The sequence below is a fragment of the Psammomys obesus genome, unplaced genomic scaffold (assembly GCF_907164565.1).
Source record: "Psammomys obesus unplaced genomic scaffold, mPsaObe1.curated_primary_1811, whole genome shotgun sequence".
NCBI lineage: Eukaryota > Metazoa > Chordata > Mammalia > Rodentia > Muridae > Psammomys > Psammomys obesus.
The window spans coordinates 20,531,480-20,553,693 of record NW_026596079.1 but is presented as its reverse complement, the minus strand read 5'-3'; positions in this window follow the sequence as shown (position 1 = coordinate 20,553,693).

Genomic DNA, 22,214 nt, shown 5'->3' with positions numbered 1-22,214 from the left:
AGAACATCAAAAAAGACAGGAAGAAATAACCAGATTTTTATGGAATTCTGGATATTTATTTTGAAGAAGCTTGACTTAGGTGTGAGTCAAGTACCTGAGCTATTATCAGATAATAAAGGATGTTTAAGCTTTTGCCAAAACATTTTTTTTTTTTTGCCTTTGAAGATGGTCTGTATCCTCTCATGACTGCATTCAGATGTGTGGGATGAAGGAAGTGGCTGAGCAGAAATGCTTCTATACCCCAAAGGAAATACATTCTTACAAAGGTTGGTTCTTTGTTGAAGGACACAATGTGATGGCCACTCTCATTTCTCTTCTGTATTTATGCTGTATTTCTTTGAATAGACTTACAGGCAGGAAGACTGCCCTTCTGAACCTCCTCTCTGTCAAAAGATTTCTAGGGATTTCCAGCATGTGGAGGAAGATCAGAGTCTTTGTGGAAAGTCTGCCAAACAGGCTGAAGCTAGAGACTTCCCACACTCCCAAGGGCCTCGTCAATTCTTATCAGAGATGCAGGGGGATAGTGGTGGCAATTCCTCAACTTCAGGAAGGAAGGAGAAGAAAGAAGAAGAAGACAGCCATTGGGAAGCACAAATCTGCCAGTGTTCAAGGGTGGGTTTGTGCTCACGGAAGTGTTAGGGAGGGTGGCTCTCAGCCCAGCAGGTTCCACATAGAATAATACTTCCTCTATGCACATCTCATTCAAGGTGGGCAGATGGAGCTACAAAATTAAGGCGGGGTATGTCCAATTTTCAAAGCTCTTGAACTTCCTTAGCTGCCTTTAAAACGTAGTCCCATTCATTCAGCATGTTAGGTGCTTGCATGGCTAACAAAGCTCAGCCCCCTTGCTCAATATGCTGAAGGCTTCTTGGAGGGCTTACAAAGCGTTTTGAAGAGTTAAATGTAAATGAATCACGAACACATGGATTCAATTTCCCTGGAAATTCACATGTGCTGGGAAATGAAGGGGGGCAGTGTCTGGCCAAATGTGCTTTGATTTATCTGACCCCAAAATATACCTCTCCTTTTTGCTTTCCTCCCCTCAAAATCATTTGAAAGTTTGGTTAACGTCAAACCATGGCTGAGTTCTTGAGACCCCTGCAATTTGGAAAGGTTTGAGTTCTTAGAAAGGGCATTCAGGGAGTCTTTCCCCACCTCCAAACCCAAGGCTCTCTCACATGGTTTTCTTCTAGTTAATAGGGTTAAATTTAGGCAAGGATGTGATGGTGTTGGTTCTGTCACAAAGCTAACTACCTCTGCAACCCATGGAAGCCTCCACTTCCTGCAATGAACATTTTCATGCAGAAGATACACTCTATACAATATTTCTGCCAAAAAGTTGGTTTTCTTTTTCCTGAATGCAGGAGTAGCATTATATAACTACCATCATCTCCCATGCCTCATCCCTTGCTCTGTAGTCTCCAAAGAGCACTTTTGTAATAATGTATTTAATGCTCATACCCGCCCCATGCATCGAGTGTTGAAGATAGGATTCCTTACAGAGTATTTAGGGCTGTCAGACAGAGAAATGCCTTCACATAAGAGGAGCCTGGCTGTAGATGACAGGCCAAAGTCTTGGAGGTCTCCTGTGTTTGACAAGGGTTGGCGTAGACTTGGCTGCCCCAGTTCTTTTATTTCTAGGAAAGTTATGATGGTGTAGAAAAGAGAAAAAATACTGTTTCTAATTTTCAAGTCCCATCATAGACACTGGGCAGGCTAGTTTTTTTTTTTTTTTGTTTTTTTTTTGTCAGGAGCAAAGTACTGTCTGTTGCAGCATGAGCCTGCAGGAAAGAAAGAGCTGGAGCAAGAACTTCTTATCAGCACGAACTGGTCTTACCCGTGTCTTCTTGCTCCTCCACAGCCTTTAGAGCTCCATGCCCAACTGCCGTGTACTTGCTTTCCTGTTATGTTTCAGCCTCTCTACCTGGGTTACACTTTCCTTGATGTGTGTTAATTTCTTCCACAGGTTGTTGTTTTGTTGAGAATCTGTATTTGGTGGCCACCAGAGGGCGCGCCTGGACTGAGGGTGAGGGCAGGAAGCAGGCATTTGCTGAATCTAGCTAATTCTCCCAGGGTATCCTGTCCAGAAGCCACTAGTCATAGTAAGCAGTGAATGCCCTCATTGAGTTTACTTTAAAGGCACAGTGCTGTGACTAGGAAATCCGGCATCATTTTCACTTATAGAAAGTGGATTTCCATCCATTTCCAAGAAGGCATATTAACACAGTGACAATTCTTTTTTTTCATAATTTAGTCATTATATACCCTGGTTGAAGCCCCTTCCCTAAACTCCTCTCAGTCCCATTCAAGTTCCCTCTTCCCCCCATCACCTAAGGACATGGAGGGGACAGAAGCCCCATAAGGAGGCCAACAAAGCTAAAAAATCTGAGCCCAGGGGAACCTCAAGAGAGTGATGGACCATGCACGAAGAGGACCTAGACCCCCTGCTCAGATGTAGCCGATGGGCAGCTCCGTCTCCATGTGAGTTCCTGAGTAAGGAGAGCAGGGGCTCCCTCAGCCATGAACTCGATTGCCTGCTCTTTGATCACTCGCCCCTAGCCATGTGCCCTTACCAGGCCACAGAGGAAGAGGATCCAGCCTGATGAGAACTGATAAGCTATGGGCAGATGGCAGAGGAGGACAACCTTTTGGTGGACTACAGTGACCATTCTTAAACACTGTCTTCACGATACGGGGAGAAGCGGGGGATAATGGGACAGACCTCATCTGTGCTGTCATTATGGAACAGGCGGGCCTGCAACGGCAGAAATAGCAAGTCTAGTTTCACATGCGTGGAGATACTTAAAAAGGCCCCTTTGCACTGTGTTGAGCTCATGCTTGATCACAGGAACTCCAGAAAATTAAGCAAATTCAAGAAAAGTTTTTTTTTTCATATTTTTTAGGAGAAAGAGAGAGGGAGAAAAGGTATGAAGACTGGTGTGTGGGAAGAGAGGGATGTGAGGAGAAAATTGGAGAGACTGAGGAAGTGAAAAGAACATGATGAAACATATGAAAAATAAAAACAGAATTAAAATGGTATAGTTGCATAATTGTATTTTCTATTTATTTTATAAATATCCATTCAATGCATGATTGAAAAAAAGATTAAGTTTTTCACAGAAAAATGCAAAATAAGACTTCTCTTCAAAGATTCATGAAGAAATAATTAAGAGAACTAAAACCAAGAGAAATAAATTCAAAAGACAGGTGTAAGGTGATTTCATTACTCGGGCTATGTACCGTGAATTCTTTGATATTTTGCTCAAGGTGGGCTGTAAGTTTTGTTCTGGTTTTCCCAACAGCCAGCATAATGAGTAAAATATGATTTAGTGTGTGATTTATAGGCAGGCCTAGCCACATAATTTGTTGGCCTCGGTGCAAAATGAAAATGTGGGGTCTCTTATTCAAAAAGCTGGAAAAATGCCACTCCGAGTAATAAAACATGAAACTTTTCCCTTTCTTCCGTGCTCTCACTCTGGACCTGTCATGGTGCTTTTTATTTGTTATTTAATAGCACACTCCCTGGGGCAGGGGATGCTGGCTGGACGAATGCAGGCTCTCAGGAACCGTTAGCCTCAGCCCCGACTGGCTGACTGGCTCAGCTGTGACTGTGTTTTTCAGACACACACTTTGTGTTCGCTATAGGGACAGGAAACAGGTCGATCCTTTCCATGCCCTATGCTGCAGCCTTCAAAGAACTGCAAATCCTGGGTTGGAACTAAACGGGAGGCTTGCTTTCCAGACCTCACAAGTGCTACCAGCCAAGGCAAGAGGCCACCACTGCTGTGTTTCACCACAGGGTTCGTAGCTGCCAGACCTGGATCCTCCCTGAAGCTTATGTCTATGTGCAAACCCTCCCTGGGTGTGGAAAGTTCATTGGCCTGGAGAGTAGAGGACAGACAGTGCTTGGGTGCAAAAGAGCAAGCACCATCATTAGTGTCTGGGTGGGGTGGTAAGAAAAAGATTAGCTCTAGACAGAGCAACTGAACACAAAAACAGCGGAGGCCCGGCATTTATTACAGGGAGAAAGGAGATGGAGATGTGAGCTAGGGCCTAAACATTCAGGCATGTGCCCCTGTTTTTCACTTAAACATACGTATTTAAGCTGGGCATGGTACCTCACACATATTATCCAACACTTGGGAGGAAGGGAAAAGACGATTGTGGCAAATGTGAAGCCACATTGAAATATATGGGATCTGCATGGAAAGTTCTAGACCAGCCAGGATGATGTAGCAAGACTATGTTTCAAAAATGAGCAAATAAAGATCTAATAAAACTAGTTTAAAGATTTTTTAAAAAATACCGTTTCAAAACAGTGAGTGATGATACCAAACCTGAGTCCTTTCTGAGGCAGGGACCTGTACAACTGTACAGGGAGCTTGCTCAGAAAACGAGTTTTGTGTACGACGAGCTCTGCAAGTCCAAAACACACACACACACACGCACACACACACACACACACACACACACACACACACACAAATGCCAATTGCTAAAGAGACATCCATTTGGCCTCAATGATGAAAATTAAACTGTCAGACTCATTTCTTATAGGTGTCTATTTAAGGAAGACATGGTGCTTGCTACAGACTCCGCCATTGTATTCCGCATACCTCCTGAACTTTATATATTACAAAGGAAGCCTTGGCTCCATGTGATGCTGTTTGGATGTGAGGTCCTTTGGGATGTGGGTAGGTCGCAGGGAACGGGTTCACGCTTCCTAACAGACACTCCCAATGCCTTTATACCATTACATGAGGTTAGACATCAGTAGACAGTGAGTCTGCAGGTGATTTGGTTTGGGACATGGAAGACACTAGAACTACAAGAAGTGAGTTCCTGTGACTTGTAAGATACTTGGTTTGTTGTGTTTAGTTATAGTGCTCTGAGTTGGCTAGCACAGTGTTAGAACCAACAGCGTCCTTACAGCTTTCACCTGGGTAATGCGATTACCCAGTTTCAAGTACCTATGCACTACCGCAATACTTATTTTCTAGGAACAGAGCAGAAATTAAGGAAATATACTAACACATAAGCGAGTTATAAATCTGGGTTGATGAAATGATGATACAGAGGGCTTTTAATGGCACTTGCCAACAAGCCTGACAACTTGAGTTCCATCCCAGAGGCCCACATGATGGTAGGAGAGAACCAAATCCCACAAGTTTTCTGTGGACTTTCACGGGCCTACTGTGGCACATATATACAATAAATGAATAAATGTAATTTATAATGTAAACCAGAAATCACCGGAGTGTTTTAGAGGCTGTGAGAAGTGATACTCTGCTTTTCTACCACTTGGTCACACCTTATGTTGTACCAATATTAGATGTTATTTGCTCAGTATCACCCCATCTTTTACATTTCACCTTGAAGCCTACCTGACTGAGGAAAACTCTCCTACTTTCTAATGTGGTCCGGTCTTTCCATACCCTTCTATTTTAATTTCCCATCAATCATAGCACTTGTAAATTTCCAATTGCACGGAATGTCACTGGATTATTTTCTGCTCACGCCTAGGTAGACAGACCATAAGACCAAAAGAGCAAGGACAGGTCATGTGTTATTTTCGTAATAACCACAAGTATCTTGACCTTTAAAGGAAGCCTCATTTTCTTTATTTTTCAGAGGATACATGCAGTCAGAGAATGTGTTAAATATGCACCTATGATACTCAAAACATGCATCTAAAAATCTAAGCTATCTAGATCATGTGGTAAAGAAAACTCAGGATCTACCTTAACCCAGAGGCTTCTGTGCCTTTTCCACTTATTATCAACTTTTGTCCACATTCTTTATGTTTCAAACAACCATTCACTATTTCTAAATCATATTCCATCGAGACTATTTCTACCCTGCTTCAATATTTTGATCAAAATATATCATCATTTTAAAGATTTCATTATCTTAAAGCTTTGGTTTTATGCTGTGTTTTGGTAGATTTCTAATATTATCTAAAAGAAATTATTTTTTTTGTATTTATATATTTTAAAGTTAAAATACAATTACACAACTTCCCCTTTTACTCTGCATGTTCTCTTCCTCGACTCCCTATCAAATTCACTACCTTTTAAAAAAATTATGTGTATATATATATATATATATATATATATATATATATCTATCTATCTAGTTATTATATAGATAGTTAGATAGATAAATAGATAAATACTATATATATATATATATATATATATATATATATATATATATAGTATCTAAGTAGTGCTGCTTGTTTGTATATAATTTTAGGGCTGACCACTTGGAACAGGATGACAAATTAGATAACAACCAATTCTCTAGTAACAACCAATTCTCCCTCACTCAGGAGTTTTTAGGTTCCTGTAAATCTTTGCCTAAGAGTATGGAACCATAGACTTTCTTTCTTCCATGACAGTGTGACTACTGTTGTTGCCATTGTTCAGGTCATGTTTAGGCAGCCATATTGTTAAAGTATCATGAGTGAAGCTTCCTAGTCATTTTTAGATTTTAACAAGGCATTAGGCATCCATTTCAAGACTGCATTTTACACCCTCCTCAGTATGGAAGTGTGGACACTGTCTGTTTGAAATTCTACGGTGCATGGCTACAATACATTATGGATTAGCAAGCATATGTAAAATATTTCTATGTTTTAAAAAGTTACATATTAAGTGAAGTAGCCAAGATTATTACTCTTCCAGCAGTTGTAAAACCAAGCGTGGATTTATGGAGTACAGAAGAGTGAGGATGTGATAGACAGAATGATAATCCCCTCCAAGTGAGGCACTGCATCAATATAGATAACATGCAAAAAAGAAGGAAATGGAACAGGACCAACCATCCTAACTAATGACTTTTTAAATTTAGAAGAGGAAAATGGAACATGTGGAAACATTATATATATATATATATATATATATAATATATATATATATTTGTACATATATATATGTACAAATACATATAAATACAACCCACTATGTCTATTTTATTGTTTGTGTATTTTAAGGATGCCCTCCCTGTATTGGACAACCAATGAGAGGACCCATCCCTGGTGATATCTTGAGCCAAGCTTGAGGCCAGTGTCTGATCATTTAGCCTCAATTTAATAGTATCAACTAAGGAGCTTAATGTTCTCGATTGGTTATGGGTACCTTATCTGTATATGAGCTATTTAATTGTTGCTCTACCAAGTTTTAATAATGTATTCCTTTATATGTGACATGCTAGACTGGTGTCAGATTATCAAACACCTTACAGTTGAAATTTAAGTTTCAACTTACAGTTGAAATTTAAAACAAACAAAACAAGAACCTTCAATGTTGACATTTGCTTGGTGATATGGTCTTTCTTCTTCCTTTCATGTAGGAAATAGGAGTGCAAAACCTGACATGTATCTCAGGTATTTCTACAGCAAGGGAATTTGGCCCATAGATGTGAACTTACTCTTCTGCCCTGTAGCAGCAGCACAATGGACCATGCCTGCAGCAGTAAGGATTGGAGACAGAGAGCTTAATTCATGAGTGGGCAGGCTTGTGAAAAGAATAAAGCACAACAGTAAAACACTTCCTTAGCATGTGTATGGACTTGGGTTCTATTCTCAGACCATAATCAAATGTATAAAAATAACCAAAAGTACTAACAACTTTTTCCTCCTTCTAGTGTGCAAAGAAAGATCTATCTGTGGTAGGAGGAGTATATGCCTTTTTACTGTGCTGCCCTCCATTAGAATCACTAGATCATTGTATACAGAAAATTAATAATATTTATTCCAGATTTGAACTTTACATTTTTTAAACAAAATACTCAGATAATGAAGGAATAAAAAAAAAATCCTTGGTTCTAGGTTATATCCATGAATGGACCTTGGTTCTTGGTTGGAGTATCAGTCTCAGAAAAAAAAACCTGCGCCCAGATATTTTGGTTCTGTTGCTCTCCTTGTGGAGCTCCTGTCCTCTCCAGGTCAGTTCAGTGTCCAAGTGGATTCCCTAGTAAGGGGAACAGGGACTGTCTCTGACATGAACTCTGCGGCTGACCCCACTGAGTCCCCCCCCCCAGCCCCGAGGGAGGAGCAGCCTTGCCAGGCCACAGCGGAAGACAATGCAACCAGTCCTGATGAGACCTGATAAGTTAGGGTCAAATGGAAGGGGAGGAGGACCTCCCTTATCAGTGGACTTGGAGAGGGGCATGGGAAGAGATAAGGGAGGAAGGGTGGAATGAGAGAGGGGGTTACTGCTGGCATACAAAGCGAATAAAATGTAATTAATGTAAAAAAAATAAAATGTAATTAAAAAAAATCCTTGGCAATCTTTATTGATTTTAATATTTCACTAAAGAAATGAATGGAATCACCCCACATCAGTGAGAAAAAGTCTAAAATTCATAATTGCTTATAGTGGGAAAGTGTTATTCCTGAAGATGGTTGGGAATTTGTTGCTTATCGGTGCAATATGGAAAAAAAATATTACCTCAAGGAAATACATAGGGATACTTTCATTTAAGCATCATTTTCAGTAGAACTTTTTCTTTTTTTCTGCTCACTCATCCTGTCCTACTTCTTCCCACGACAAGCACACAGCATGCAACCAGTTAGAATACTGGCGCCTTCACAGTCATGGTACACTCAACAGAGTGCACACAACCTTATCACTGACTCTGTCACTGCTCTAGAGGTGGTGGGACCTGGGAGAATGGAGCCCACAAATGCAGTGAACTAAAGTCTCATGCAATAGCCAACTGGCAGATTCAAAGCCTCTGACAATTTTCTATTGAGGGTTGAGAAAGGTCACATGAATGAAGCTCCCATGAGTTCAAGCTGTGTAACAATCACAAGTTATGTGTAGCAAAAATGTGCTTTTCCATAGAGGCATGTAAAGGATAGGTAAACGTTTAATTGAATAATATCAGCCTGCACTAATGAGCAATGGGAAGTAAATGAACTCTTTTTTTAATTAATTAAACTTTATCAGTTTGTATCCCCCCATAAACCTCTTCCTCCTGCCCTCATAATCCCACCTTCCCTCCCCCTTCTTCATGCATGTCCCTCCCCAAGTCCACTGATAGGGGAGGTCCTCCTCTCCTTCCTTCTGATCTTAGTCTATCAGATTTCATCAGGAGTGGCTGCATTGTCACCTGCTGTGGCCTGATAAGGCTGGTCCCCCTTAAGGGGGAGGTGATCAAAGAGCAGGCCAATCAGTTTAGGTCAGAGGCAGTCCCTCTTCACATTACTATGGAACCCACTTGGACACTGAATTGCCATGGGCTACATCTGTGCAGGGGTTCTAGGTTATCTCCATGCCTGGTACTTGGTTGGAATATGAGTCTCTGGGAAGACCCCTGTGTTCAAATTTTCTGGTTCTATTGTTCTCCTTGTGGAGTTCCTGTCCCTCCAGATCTTATTATTTCCCAAATTTTTCATAAGATTCCCTGCATTCTGCCCAACAGTTGGCCATAAGTCTCAGCGTCTGCTTTGATAATCTGAAGGGCAGAGCCTTTCAGAGGCCCTCTGTGTCAGGTTCCTAACTTTTTTCCTGTTTTTTTCTTCTTCTGATGTCCGTCCTCTTTGACATAAACTACTTTGGTTTAACCCTAACCTAGCAAGTCAAAGACTTGTATGAAAAAAATTTCAAGTCTCTGAAGAAAGAATTAGAAGAAAATATCAGAAAATGGAAAGATCTTCCATGCTCATGGCTTGGTTGGATTAGCATAGTAAAAATGGCCATCTTACCAAAAGCAATCTACAGATTCAATACAATTCCCATCAGTAAAACTTTTCATAAGAACATTCTCAGGGAGGACTTTCTCTACTGTGTGTGTCCAAAGTCTATTTCAGACTTCAGAATCGATGAGTATTGCCTTGCCTCCTGCTCCTCTCTTCACTGTGCTGTTCAGGGATCCACTACTGTTTTATTCTCCATCAACTCCATTCTCTTAACTTGTCTCTACTTACAGCATGTCTTTTAAATGATGCATCTTTTCAAGGTCCTTTCTGATCTTTGTCCTGCTTTGTCTGAAATATTCAGAAATATTGTCTGTTCCAAATAAAGCTGGCATTTTGGTCATATGCTCTTTTTTTCTTGACAGTTTCTTTCACTCTGTTCTTCTTCACGTGGGAAGACCGAAAAGCACCCCTTCCATTTGTGGCTACTTTGTTCGTAACGCCACTTCCTAGAAATTTTCATTTACTACAAAAATTTTGGTTTTCTTCCCAATACTGTTTCAGCAATGTGTTCGATCCAAATTCTTCTTCTAGATTCTTTGTATCCTGACAACTTCATTTCTGTGATATTCTATCATAATAAATCAGTTGTTTTGTTTGCAAGACATTTGCTTTTTTTCAGGTACAAAATGATTAGATAGAGAAGCTGCTGTGCCCTGCCCTATGCTTACTAAAAGCTTATGCATAAAAGATATTGAGTTCATCACAAACTAAGTTTGTCAGTACCCAGGTTCAATAAGCTTACACAATATTTTTATATTTGTCTCCTTATTGATTTGATACAAGTTATTGACAAACAATGATCTCAAACAACAGTGAGGATCAAGTTTATTATAGCTGAGTGTCTCTCCTCCCTATACTTTCAAAGTGCTTCTAAGAGTAATTAGGAGATTTTTGAAAAACTACAACAACACCATAATCCTCTTTCAAAAAAATGCCAGAGGTCACCTTACAATTGAGTGTCAGAGCAAGGATTAAAGTGCTAGAATGGGGGACTTTGCCTGAGTTAACTGGATCAGTGCTTCTATGTCCTTGTTAAATATGTTTTCTGAACCATGACAAAAACATCAGTGGGTAGAATATCTGAAGCAAGGAATATCAGTTGAAGAAGTTAAGGAAAAACTTTTATTTCTTGACAGTAGTCAGATTAACTTATGTAACAGTAACCAGTTTCTCTTCTCATGTACCTAGGTTATATTTTTATTTTCTAAGATTCTATCTTACATTTTTAATAGATTTTACTAGACAAGCTGTGTTTAGCTCTAAATCTTACGATGGCTGTGTTTGTTACAAAGGCAAACTTATTGAGGCTCTAAATACTTCAATTTCCACACAGATAAAAATTAGACCTCAAATTGTAATAAAGGGAAGTTAACATTTTCATGAAGAATAAAAGACAATAAGGAGTATATGGATTTTCTGTAGAATTAGCCATTTCCCTCTGCAATAGAGTGTTGCAGTTATAGTCTACAAATTTCCTTGACATGTATAAACATGAATCTCCCATAAGGGCCATTAAAATTATTTTGCTAATTTATTAGCTAACCATGGTGCATTGGGAAGAAAGCCATGAACTTTGTATAGATGGCAGCCTATGTTTTTCTTCAGTTAAAGAAGAGAGTGGAACTAGGGGCAGAATTGCTTCATACAATATATTCTACTGATAGTCAGAGCTCAAACTGGAAACTACAAACACAGAGACAGCAGCTGTCTGTTGACTTACTTTTACTTAGATTTCCTTTCAGCTACACTACTTTCAGGATTACTTGAAGAATTCTGCACCATCAGATACATTGTCCCTATTCTTAAATTCCGTTGAGTCATGGGCTATCATAAACAAACAGAGCAGGATATTATTATGACAAATAATCTTCTTGAACACTAGAAAGAGAATTAATATTTTTTAGACATTTCCTACACACAAAGGCACCATGTTTGAAACTTTATATACTATATTCGAAAATTATGTGTGTTAATAGTTAAGATGTGTTTAATATATTAAAATGCATATATCTATAAAACATCACTAAGAAAGTAGAAATTACTAAGATTACCTAGCACATAAAATACTAAAAATAGAAAATTAAATATCTTTCTCAAGATCTATGTAATAATAATTAGAGATAGGGTTCAAGTAATTTCTGATGTCACAAACACCGTCATGTTTGCTACTACTACTAAAAAGGGGGAACACTTCAGAAAAAAAAAGAGAAGATCTGTAAATGACCTAAATGCCAAGAATCAAGGGGAAAGTGTAAAGAAGAGGAAGAAGAAAGACATAAAAACCAGAGGCCCTACACTATGGAAAGTTTTCTGAATCCAAACACCAAGGGGATTACCAAAGCTGAAATTTTTGTAATGTCCACTTGGAGATCAAGAGTATAAAAATACTTCTTCCATTTAAGATGAAATTGCAAGTCAATATGATCAACTAATATTTGAGGTCTAGTGTTTCTTCACTATGCTTTAAAAAAAAATAATATAACTAAGTGAATCCAGGCCTGCAGTAACGTTCAGACCTAATTTCTTTCACATTATTTTATTTTAGAGATTTACTCTCTAAAACATAATATTGCATTTATTTAGGTCCTATGTGTTCACATTTAGATAAAGCTGCAAACACTCCTTTGAGAATGTAGTAGGAAACCATGGTTTAGAGAATTTTTCACAATGTACCATGATATTGTTTCTTTGATAAAGATACAGTTTTCTTTTTCTTTTTCTTCTTCATTGTTAGTGTCTCCTGTCATTATGTCTTCCTGGAACAGTTCTCCAGAAATCTCTATCACACCATAAACTCGTGTTTTCTAACTGTTTCTAACTGTCTAATAGTTCTCTTTGAAAAACTTATCCCAATAAATTACTTGTAAAAATAAATCAAATAAAATCCCATCAACTGGACAATTATAACTAAATAGGGAATTAAAAAAGATGTTCCTAAGGGACTCAAAATTGAAAACAGTTCACAAAATTCACATATAAAGAAGAGTAATGGAAGAATATATTTAATGGTACTCAAAGAAATTAGAAATACAAAGAAAATGTTATTAAATCCTAGGATATGAAGAGTTGAGAGGCTGAGACTTGAGTTGTGACTTTTTGGAAGGTTTTGGTCTTTTGTAAAATATTTGAATTACAGAAGAATGTGGATATGAAGATACATATCCTTGTAACTGTATTTAGCCCCTCCCATGAGTACATTTGTGTAATGGGTCCTGCCCTGAAGACTGAGGAGTTTGTGTATGAGCTTGGACACTGACATAGGACGAAAGAGTTGAGAAAATCAGAGAAACAATGGCATGCAGAAAGATCACTAAGACTGTAAATATACTTCAGGCCTTCTTCCCAGAAAACAATAATAGTGATCACATAATATACTACTCTTCTGTGTTGTATTTTGTTCTTTATCTGGCTTTCCAGATGGGGAATGTTTGAGAAACCTTTGTTCATTCCAGCAAGTTGGGTATTTCCTAGGTTCATTTTAAAACACAGGAGAGAGAAAGAAGAGAAAGGAAAAAAAAAAAAAAAAACAACTCAGAAAGCAAAACCCAAATCATCCACAACAATGAAGTTTTAGGAGTCTCTTTAAATAAGTCATGCTAATTTAAAATAACAATATTATGCTTTTATAGTTAAGAGCAATAACACATGGCAATGAGAAACCTCTTGCCAAAGGAAACGAGCAAAAGTCTGACCATTCACTAAACTATCACTAGAGGGGGTGGTTGCATGCAGATAAGATTAAGGTCTTGGGCCATTATCACACCCTTTTGCAGTGAAAACTACCCACTACCAATAGCAGTAATAGTTTTTTTTTTTTATGTTGCTATGGGAAACCCTAAACAAGGAATAAATACATCGATAATAGCCATCAACAATTTTATTTTTCATCCTTTTTTAGTGCATGGCAGAATCAGAACTGTCCATCTGCAGCTTGATGCATTGGCCTGTTAACTCTGGGGAGCACAAGTCATCTATTATTGCTAAATGGTAGCACAACACACAGCTCTGTTCACACACTGTGGTGCCTTGTAAGGTCTGTGTGTTACAGCAAGAGAGAAAGAAAGGAAAAAAAAAAACCTGTTTTGTCCCTCCTCCTTTTTCCTAGCTTGGTCTCCCTTCCAACAACAGCTGAATCTTTCAGGATACTTCATGAATCTTTATCAGTCCAGTAGACACTCACGCTTCATTGTTGACAATACTAATTTAATTGAGTGTAAAGGACACTGAAGAAAAGAATCATTAGATTTACCCTTTGAGGCTCAAAGGTGTGTGAGTTACCTATCATATAATTGAAATAATTGGGCTTTCTAAAAAGTATAATTTAAAGAAAAGCTATGATTGGACTTCAGTGTCAGTGGTATAAATTAAAGTGTATCCAAACTGTTCAGTTCATAGGAGATAGAACTTTAAGTCACAATAAGAATCCTAGCCAGTGATGCTAACTGAGCAGAGAATAAGGTTATTGCTAGCTGCAAGTGACTGTATCTCCTTTCTTCCTCCTATAGTTGTGTGTGTAATTTGCTATATAACAGCTAGTAGGCTGTAGGTAACCACTCAGTGGTGGGGCACTTGCCTGACTTGTGGAGTACTTTCTAGCATTGATGGCAAGAAGCAATTAACTACAGAAAAAAATAGAAGAGCTAATATATGTATTTGAGATGTCTACACTCAAGAGAACATTGACACCTTGAAAGCTGGTACTAGTCCAGTGGGCAACTGAGAAGTTCAAGATCAGATCTCTTCCTTACCTGTCCTCTTCTCTTACTTAATGAAGGAAGGTAGTACTTTCTGACAAAACTAGTAGGGGGAGAGCCAGGACTTGAGACACACTTCTTTGAGGTCAGAACCAAGTCGGTCCATCATATATCCCTGAATGTGTGCACATAACAGACATTCAATATATGTGTGTTCTGTAAATGAGACATTTGATACATATGTGTTCTGTAAATGAATGGATGGTGGAATAATGTGCTGGAGGATAAAACCTGAGGGTTCTTAGTGGATATGTTGAAAGCAAAAGATGCTGAACACTTATTGTATCTTAGAGCAGTGTGTCTGGATGATAAATAACACTCATTCTTTATATCTTCCAGGTTTTACCTTTTATTGAGCTACAATTTGATTTATCACTCTAGATACAGAAATATTTAAATTATAATGCAAATAGATACCCATCAGTAAGGCAGTTAGAAAATAATGCAAGAATTATTAGGAAGAAGAAAAGAAATGAAAATAACTTGCCATGAAGTCTCTGTGAGAATAGAAATGACATCTTCGCGGAGAATCCCGAGGCCTTCCTGAAATCTACATCATAATTTGAGTTCCTGACACCTAGGAAGTTTCCTAGTATCTGTCTGGATTTTCCCAGAGGACATTTCCTTGGGAATTGCAAAGATGTAAAACTCTGACTGGTGCAGAGATTCTTGAGTTGTGAGCCATCCCAATTCAAGGCTCAGTGATGCAGCTAAGATGATGCTAGTCAGTCTTGCTTTCTTCTCTCTGGGGCCTCAGGGTGTCTACTTAACTGGAAACACATTCTGCAGTTGCAGCCAAGAGGGGCGACCTTTCTCCAAATGGTTCGTGTTTTGTGATTCAGCATGTTAGTCATTTGGTTAATAACAATTTCCTGTCTGTCCCAGACACCCCCTGGGAAAATTGAATCTTCTGATTTGGAGAGGAATCCCTGTCCCAGTTTGTAAGTGTATAGTGAGATTGTCAGTGAAGTGAAGGCTCTTGAGACTTCCTGTGTTGTGCTAAGCTATGGAAGAACGGTGGAATTATAATAAGACAGCACAATGCAACACCACATTGCCTGCTAGTTATCGGTGTAGAAGACAATTTTAACTGTGGATTAAATGTCATGCTACTCCACCATTACATGGCTTGAGTGTTACGAACGATCTTAAAATTTAACTGCCACTGTAATGCTACTAGGAAGAGATTCATTGCTATTTGTCAAAATTCTTTAGGTAACTCCTGACCATTCTTCCTTCTAGCATGGTATGATATGAGCAGGAAGGTTCTTGCCAAGTGCCCACTCTTTTTCTAAAAGGTGATTTACACTTTTTTAGTATACAATAATTTTTTTTCACTTTGTATCCCAGCTGCCTCCTGCCTCCTCCACTCCCAATTCTACCCTCCAATCCTCTTCTCTCATGCTCCTCCTCCAGTCCTCCTCCCCTTCCATCTGACCTAGCCTATCAGGTCTCATCAGAACACTCTTTTACAGTCTTCCTCTGTGGCCTGGTAAGGCTGCTTCCCCCTCAAGGAGAGGTGATCAAAGAGCCAAACACTGAGTTCATGTCAGAGACAGCCCCTGTTCCCAGTACTAAGGTACCCACTTGGACACTGAGATGTTATGGGCTACACCTGTGTAGGGGTTCTAGGTTATCTCCATGCATGGTCCTTGGTTGGAGTATCATTCTCAGAGAAGACCCCTATGCTTTTCAGAGGTCTCAGAAAACACCTTTGAGTTCCTTGTGGAGCTCCTGACCCCTCCAGGTCTTCTTTTCTCCCCTTTCTTTCATAAGATTCCCTGAACTCTGCCCAAAGTCTGTCTATGAGTCTCAACATCTGCGTCAATACCCTGCTAGGTAGAGTCTTTCAAATATGCCCTGTGTTAGGCTCCTATCTTGTTCCCTGTGTTCTCCCTCTTCAGATGTCCATCCCATTTGCCGTTCTGAATGAGGATTGATCATCCTAACCAGGGCCCTCCTTCTTGCTTACCTTCTTTAGGTGTACAGATTTTAATACATTTATCCTATATTATATGTCTAATATCCACTTAAAAGTGAGTATATACCATGTATGTCTTTATGCTTCTGGGTTACCTCAGTCACGATGATCTTTTCTAGTTCCCACCTTTTGCCTGCAAATTTCATGACTTCCTTATTTTTAATTGCCAAGTAGCATTCCATTGTTTTAATGTACCACAATTTCAGTATTCATTCCTCTGTTGAGGGGCATCTGGGTTGTTTCCAGATTCTGGCTATTACGAATAAAACTGCTATGAACATGCTTGAGCAAATGTTGTTGTATACTGGATCATATTTTGCATATGTGCCTAGTTGTGATATAGCTCAATATTGAGGACGTGCTATTCCTAATTGTCTGGGACAGTGTCAGATTGATTTCCAAAGTGGTTTTATAAGTTTACATTCCCACCAGCAACGGAGGAGGGTTGTCCTTTCTCCACATCCTCTCCAGTATGTGTTGTCACTTGTGTTTTTGAACTTAGGCATTTTGATGGGTGTAAGGTGAAATCTCAGGGTTGTTTCGATTTGCCATTTCCCTGATAACTAAGGATGTTGAGCATTTTTTAAGGGTTTCTCTGCCATTCTATATTCCTCTATAGAGAATTCTCTGTTTATCTCTATACCTCATTTTTTTTAACTTTTATTAATTAAGCTTTATTCATTTTGTATACCCCCATAAGGCCCTCCCTCCTCCCCTCCCAGTCCCCCTCTCCCCCGTTTCTGCATGCATGCCCCTCCCCAAGTCCACTGATAGGGGAGGTCCTCCTCTCCTTCTTTCTGATCTTAGTCTATTAGTTCTCATCAGAAGTGGCTGCATTGTCAGGGTTCTAGGTTATCTCCAAGGATAGTCCTTGGTTGGAGTATTTTTTAATTGGATTGCTTAATTTGTTGCTATTTAACTTCTTGAGCTCTTTATATATTCTGATTCTGGATATTAGCCATCTGTCAGATATAGGGTTTTTGGAGATCCTTTCCCAGTCTATAGGCTGTTGTTTTGTTGTGATGACAGTGTCCTTTGCTTTACAGAAGTTTTCAGTTTCATGAGGTCCCATTTATTGATTGCAGATCTTAGAGCCTGTCCTGTTCAGGAAGTTGTCCCCTGTGCCAGTGAGGTCAAGGTCTTCCTCACTTTTTCTTCTAAAAGTTTAGTGTTTCTGGTTTTATGTTGAAGTCTTTAATCCACTTGGACTTTAGTTTTATGCAGGGTGATAAGTATGGATCTATTTGCATTTTTCTACAGGTAGACATCCAGCTAGACTAGCACAATTTGTTGAAGACGGTGTCTTTTTCCATTGTATCATTTCTTTTTAAAAATCAAGTTTTCACAGGTGTGTAGATTTAATTCTGGGTCTTCTATTCTATTCCATTAGTCCACCAGTCTGTTTCTATGCTATCATCATGCAGTTTTTATTACTGTTACTCTGTAGTACAGCTTGAGATCAGGGATGGAGATACTTCAGATGATTTGTTGATGTACAGGCTTCTTTTAGCAATCCTGTGTTTTTGTTTTTCCCTATGAAATTGAGAATTGTTCTTTCAAGTTCTATAAAGAATTGTGTTGGTATTTTGATGGGAATTGCATTGAATCTGTAGACTGTTTTTGGCAGGATGGCCATTTTCATTATGTTAATTCTACCAATCCATGAGCACGGGAGATCTTTCCATCTTCTGATATCTTCTTCAATTTCTTTCTTCAGAGACTTGAAGTTTTTTTCAAACAGGTCTTTCACTTGCGTGGTCAGAGTCATGCCAAGGTACTTTGTGTTATTTGTGGCTATAGTGAAGGATATTTTTTCCTAATTTCTTTCTCAGCCCTTTTGTCTTTCATATACAGGATGGCTATTGATTTTTTTAAATTACTTTTGTATCCAGCCACTTTGCTGAAGGTGTTTATCAGCTGGATTTCTCTGGTTGAATTTTTGGGGTTGCTCATGTATACTATCATATCATCTGCAAATAGTTATTCTTTGACTTCTTCCTTTCTGATTTGTATCCCCTTACTTTCTTTTCATTGTCTTATTGCTCTAGCTAGCACTTCAAATACTATGTTGAAGTACCATATGAAGGGAGTCAATAGCCTTGCCTTCTCCGTGATTTCAGTGGGACTGGTTTAATTTTCTCTCCGTTTAGTTTGATGTTGGCTATAGGCTTGCTGTATATTGTCTTTTTACTATGTTTATATACATGCCTTGTATCCCTGATCTCTCCAAGACTTTAAACATGAATTGGATGTTTGATTTTGTCAATTTTTTTTTTTTTGCATCTAAGGAGATGATCATATATTTTTTTTTCTTCTTCAGTTTGTTTATATGGTGGATTACATTGATGGATTTCTATATATTGAACCACCACTTGCATGCCTGGGATGAAGCCCACTTGGTCATAGTGGATGATATCTTTGATGTGTTCTTGTATTCGGTTTGCGAGTATTTTATTAAGTATGTTTGCATCAACGTTCATAAATAAGATAGGTCTGAAGTTTTCTTTTTTTGTTGGGTCTTTGTGTTTTTTGGGTATCTAGGTGACTATGGCTTCATAGAATGAGTTTGGTAATGTTCCTTCTGTTTCTATTTTGTGGAATAGTTTGAAGAGAATTGGAGTTAGCTCTTCTTTGAAGGTCTGGTAGAATTCTGCACTAAAACAATCTGGGACTGCTTTTGACAACTGTTTTATTTGTGTGTTTGTGTATGTGTGTGTGAAATTTTTGAAATTCACATCACATCCTGAGAGCAGCCCTTCTCTCCTTTCCTTCTGCTCCCACCCTCCCACTGTCTTCCTCCTTTCCCTTTTTGTCTTGTCCTCAGAAAAGGGAAACTCCTCCTTACCAACCCAACCTAGCACATCCACTTGCATATAAGCATATTTTCTTCCACTGAGGCCGGACAAAGCAGCCCAGTTAGAGGCAAATAATATAAAATCAGGCAACTGAGTCCATGTCAGAGGCAGCCCCCGCTTCATGTGTTTCGAAGACCTACAAAAAGACCAAACTGCCTATTAGCTACATATATATTGAGGGCCTAGGTTCAATCCATGCCTGGTTAGTGCTTTAGTCTCTGTAAATCTCAATGGGCCTAGGTTGGTTGACTCTGTTGATCTTCATGTGAAGTTCTTGTTCCCTCTGGGTCGTTCTATCCTTCTCCAGACTCTCCACTACCTGAGAGCTCTGCCTAATGTTTAGCTATGTGTATCAGCATCTGTTTCGATCTGCTGCTGGGTGGAGCCTCTCGGAGGACAGTTATGTTAGTCTCCTGTCTGTAAGCATAGCAGAGTATCATTTACAGTGTCAGGCATTGGCTCTCTTCCATGGGGTAGTTTTCATGTTGGGCCAGTCATTGGTTGGCCATTTCCTCCTTCTCTGCTATATCTTTATCCCTGTATATCTTGTAGACAGGGTAAAATTTGGGTCAAGATTTTGTAGGTAGGTTGCTGTCTCCCTCCACCCACTGAAAATCGTGTCTGGCTATGAGGTTGCCACTTCAGGCTCCATGTCCCCTGCTGCTACAAGTCTCAGCCAGAGTCTCCTCTATTTCCTTTCAGGAGCTTATCCTGTTGCACTTCTCAGCTCCGCCTACAATCGCAGGGTAGCCATTCTTGATTTTGACATGCTAACTACCAGAAATTTAAAAATAAAGTCATGTTCAATACAAATTGCCAATTCTCAGGTAGACTAGGACAAAACCAAAGAAGTACAATCCATTCATTCATTTATTCTTATATATGATAGACTTTGATAGCCTCTCAGAATCTACCCTGTGCCTTCCTTGTGTGTTAAACACATGATTGAGGTATAATGGATATACTAACGGTTTTGTGGTAAGAATTAGGAGCATTAGTCAATTCTAATTTCCTACATACATACTCAGATTAGGGCTTGGCACCTCAACTAGATTTAAGTTGATTTTTGCTAAACTTTCTTAATTATACCTTCCTAGGTCATTCTTAACAGAATAAAGCTAGGAATACTGTTAATTCAGTTAAAAATGGTATTTTCCCCTGCCTAAAAGAGTTTTTATATCTCTGTAAATTAAAACCATATAGTGATCACATAGGGAAGTCAACCTTACGTTAAAGCTGGCACGTCCAAGAAAGCAATGGGCTGGAAAGAAATGGTTAGCAATGGGCTGGAAAGAAAGGGTTAGCAATTATTTCGGAGAAAAAAAAAAGTTCTCCTTTTACCACACACATTTATGTTTTATCATTTGATAGAGTTTGAGTTGGGTTTTATATTGTCACTGACAAAAATAATAAAAATGTAAAATTAATAAAAAATAGAAATGCAAATTTTCATTCTATTATATATTTTAAAAGTACTTGTAAGCTGTCTTATATATAAAGCATAAATATGAAAGATAATAAAATAAAACAAAAGACATATATATATATATGGAAATTACATTTATATCATGATAAATGATAAGTTTAAAAAAGAATATGCAAGATAGAACAGAAACACAGGAGGAGTGATCCTCAATGTATCTTCAGGGCAAAATCAAGGATACTTTGCGCATAGATATTGGAAGAAATTATCAAAGTTTTAAAGTAAAGTAAGTAAAGAGAGAGAAAAAGGCCAGGTACAAGTTTCAAACAAGTTTTCATTTAAGACAGGAAACACTTTTCTCATTGTGTTGGAGGTCTGTTGAGGAATTCTCATCAGCACTTTCAAATTTGAAGCTTTGTGTATTATGATTTCTTGGCCTTCATATGAAGGAGAGTTTAGAAACACTGCAGCCAAGAGCAAGAGCAGTACGATTCCTGGACTTTGTATCCTGTTCTGTTTCTTCCCTGTGGCTCAGTTTCTCAGTTTTCTTCTTTGAAAAGGCGGGTACAATGAGACTACTGTGAAATCCACACACAGTTTTTATTTCAGCATTATAGTAGGTACTGTATAGATGAGTAATATTTAATTTTAACTTTTCTTTTACCTTAATTTTTTCCTTGTTGATTTCAATTTCTTGTTCTTTTTTTAAATTTCATTTTTATTTTTTTTTTATTACTACAGTTTATTCACTTTGTATCCCAGCTGTAGCTCCCTCCCTGGTCCCCTTCCAATGCCACCCTGCCTCCCTCTTCTCCCATGCCCCTACCTCAGTATACTGACAGAGGAGGTCCTCCTCCCCTCCCTCTGAGGTCCCTTCAGGTCTCATCAGAACAGCCTCCAAATGGGTTCCCTAGTAATGGGAACAGGGGCTGTCTCTGACATGAACTCAGTGGCTGGCTATTTGATCACCTCCCCCTGCAGAGAGTGCAGCTTCTTTCTTCCATCCTCCTCCTCCTTCCTCTTTTTTTTTTTTTCCATGACAGTGTTTCTCTGTATAGTTGGAACTCATTCTGTAGACCAGGCTGGCTTTGAACTCAGAGATCTGTCTGCTTCTGCCTTGAGAATACTGGGATTAAAAGCATGAGCCACCACTTCCTGGCTACTGATTTCAATTGCTGCTAATCCTGTGAATATATTTCCTCAGGCTTGCTGAATAATGGGAGGTGTTTTTTTGTTTTTTTTTTTTAAACAGGGAGTGACACACACCTGTAATCCCAGCACTCTGGGAGGCAGAGACAGGCACATCTCTGTGAGTTCATGGCCATCCTGGTCTACAAAGCAAGTGCAGGACAAAAAAGAATACACAGAGAAACACTATCTCAAAAACAAAACAACAACAACAAAAAAAAAACCAAAAAGACAAAAAACAACCAAAAGAAGAAGAGACTAATAATAATAATAATAATAATAATAATAATAATAATAATAATAATAA